We start from the raw sequence: 3,749 nt of genomic DNA on the forward strand, positions 1-3,749 counted from the left end.
AACTAAAGACTTAAAACAAATTTTGGACGAATTTGGTGATTTGAATGGATGATGGGCAAGCTAGAAGGTCTTTCTCCACACAGGACACACTTGCATATAAAATGATTTCCAGTTGCTTTTGAATAAACCGTGAACCTCAACACCCCAGATTAATTCGGTACACTTAAATTAATCCTCAGATTTTCCTAATTTCATTGAATTGGATGATTGCATACAACAACCCAAAGCATTCCCCACAAGTTCCCTACATGAATTGCATAATAGAGATACAAGCAAGAATCATTCAGTTCTATGAAAATCATAAGCATTGACGAAGCACTTGTAACTATGAATTGCATGAAACTTATGCCAAGAATTTACTTAACATGGTTGTGACGAACAACCTTTACAACTTGTGAATATAAGTTCATAACGATTAGGTGAAACTCCCTTATATCCTAGCATCATATTTATGCATGGAAATTAAGCGTGCACTCTCAACCAACATACACAAATCAGTTTTAATTCAAATGGATAAGTAAATTGAATTCACAACTTATGAATCACAACTGAAAGTAATCAAATCATATTGCAAGCATGAACATAGTTTCGAATTCCCCCCTAGCTAAGGGGGGTTTAGTTTCTCATACTTACAAAGCAAAGATAAACAAATTTAGACATTGAAAACAAAAGAAAGAAAACACCTAAATGCTCCAACGATCCAAGTTGGACAGCAAGCACATCCAAGCACTTTCCTTTCCTTCCTTTGATACGACACAAGGTGTTGGTAAGTGTTTGAAGGTTTGTTTGTATGGAGGAATGGATGTGAGGATGAATGGAAGTGTTTGGATAAGGTTGTATCGAAATGAGGATGAATTCTCAAGCAAAAAAAACTCTATGTAATGGCTGCCACACACACTTCCTTTTATAGAGGAAGTGCATGGCATGGAGGGATGGATGGTGGTGTTAGCAATGATTCAGTGGTGAAAGTGAAGTAATGATGCAAAGCATGGAGGGTGAAATGGAGTGGTGTTGCAGCTATGAATGCAAGTGGGGAACATGAATGATTACGCACATGGTAGATAAAGGAAAGGGAGGTGGAATGGTGCAGAAATGAATCATAGGTGCAGGTGGATTCATGATGCACGGCATGGGCAAGGAAAGTGGAGGAGTGGTGCATCAATGAGTGCATGTAGTGGAGGTGAAAGTGAATGAAATCTGATAGGTGAAGGGGACAAGGGATGTGCACCACTTGAGTGCAATGATTAAATGTAATGGTGCATGAAAACAGAAATAATGAAGGGGACAAGGGTGAGTGTTGTGGTAATGAGTGAATGTAGTGGTGTATTTTCTGCCCATGCCATGCCTTTCCTTTGCCCATGTGTGTGTGTTTCCTTTGCCCATTTGCACACACATGTTCCTCATCATTTCAAGCACAAAACAAACACATTTTCTGCCCTCCAACCTGTCCATGCCAAGTTGTCCATGTGTGCTTTTCTCTTTGCCCATGTGTGTGTGTTTCCTTTGCCCATTTGCACACACATATGCTGAATTCTAATCTTCCCAAAATGTCCATCCTCATGTCTCCAAGTGCATGCAATCCATTTCAGCCCAAAATTGCTCCAAAATGCACCAAAATGCACTTTTCTTGCCAACTTTGTTATTAGGACCTACAAACATACGAAAATGATTTAAAACACTCTTATAAGCAATAACTAACTAAGTAAGTGCAAGAAAACATGTTAACTAAGTCGCATAAATATGCTCCTATCAATCACATCGTTTGGATGATAGTTTATTCATGTCTACTATACAATGTGATCCTCTCGTTTATATGATTACTTTGAATGTGATTTGGAACATACTTCCTAAATCATATTCATATAATATGTCATAGACTCTTAATTATATCATAAAGTATTCTCCTTCAACAATTTGAAGGTTAGAGATCCCTTGTTGCACACTCACATGCCTCTACAAGTAGGTAGCTTAACCTTAACGATGCCGTGGACACCTTCAATGGAATGGCTTTAGCATAATCAAAGATTAAGGACCTAACCATAAGACAACTATGGTATTTCAGGTTAAATGACTACTTTGCATTATCCCAACCATGAGTTCTCATGTGACATGAGTACGAGAACTTCTCGTTGATCGCATTCAGTGGACTCATTCTCTATTGAGCACCTACATACTTATCTTGGTGTAAATCACACTAATGACTTGAGACCAGTCACTCTTCCAAAGAGAAGACATAGCATGTACTGATATTAACGAATCGTCAATACCTAATTGGCAATCATATGATCAAGAACATTTAGGATATGTGTACGAAAGAGAATGATCTCATGAATCTAACTTCTTTATAACACATTCTTTTAAATACATATTCCTCATGCTTATTGTTTAAGCATATAACATCTATAAGATATCGCTTTAAACAATAATTTTTGCCCTTATATTAAACTAGTTTAGTTTAACATGTGAAATGTCCGTAAAGTATCATCATATGATTGGGTTTAGAGCATGTTTCCAATAGAGTGATGGTCCCTCAACTAAAAATGTGTAATCATTGGTCCCTTAACTCATCAAAATCACGCATGACCCACCCATAACCCCTTCATCGTCTTCCCACTCCAAGCCCCATCATAATGAACCTTAATTGTGCAAAATGGGGGCCTCCACCATCTCTCTTTCTTGCCAATAAATTCATCATCCCTCATGGGTAGCCCAGGTAGATCTTTCTCAGGTTTCGTGGCTGGACATCTTTATACTCCTAAAGGTGCTTACACAAAAGCATGAGAGCCCTTTGTGGGTCATGCGTAGTCCCATTAAAGACAAAATCATTTCTACATTTCCAAAATCTCCATAGAACAAAGGCCATTTCCTTACAAAGTTCCCCACTTCGTTCCTCATCCTTAAACCTTTCAAATAACCTCTTCCAACAATCTGATGCGAAAATTAACTTAACACACAAATTAAACCCTCTTGTATCAATTGTAGTAAAGAAAGTAAGTGATGCGAAAATTAACTTAACACGCAAATTTAACCCTCTTTTGACAATTGTAGTATAAGTATAAGTAAGGATCGTTCTGGACCGGGGATTATAAGGGCTTGCTAATAACCTCTAAACTGACTCAAAAACATAAAACTAAACTTAAAAACACTTAACAAGACTCACAAGACTCAAAGCAAACTTAAACTTAAACTAGACACTAGGAATGACTTTGGACGAAAATTGACTTTTACGTGAATCAAAACACTTAAAAACACAAACTAAAACAGATTTGAAACACTTTGAAACAAGAAACTAAAAAGGGGGGTTTTGATTTGGATCAAGTTCATTTAATTGGAGCTTTCTATGAATTCCAGTGGCGTCAAGGTCCATGTTAAATGTTTTGACAGGCCAATGCACATTGTGCTCCAATTCTACAGGAAGATGGCATGGTTTGCCATAGATGAGCCGAAATGGGGGCATGCCAAGGAGTGTTTATATGTCATGTGATATGCCCACAACGCATCCTCCAAACGCAAGCTCCAATCCTTCCTTGTTGGCCCAATGGTCTTCTCTAGAATCTGCTTGATCTCCCTATTAGACACCTCGGCTTGCACATTGGTTTGAGGATGATAAGGTGTTGAAATTTGACATTGTACTTCCTCAATAGTGCCTCAATGGTTCGATTGCAAAAGTGAGAACCTCCATCACTTATGATTACTCTTGGCATTCCAAACCTTGCAAATAGGTTAGTTCTAATGAAATCTGTAACCAC

The sequence above is a fragment of the Malus sylvestris genome, chromosome 15 (assembly GCF_916048215.2).
Source record: "Malus sylvestris chromosome 15, drMalSylv7.2, whole genome shotgun sequence".
NCBI classification, from domain to species: Eukaryota; Viridiplantae; Streptophyta; class Magnoliopsida; order Rosales; family Rosaceae; genus Malus; species Malus sylvestris.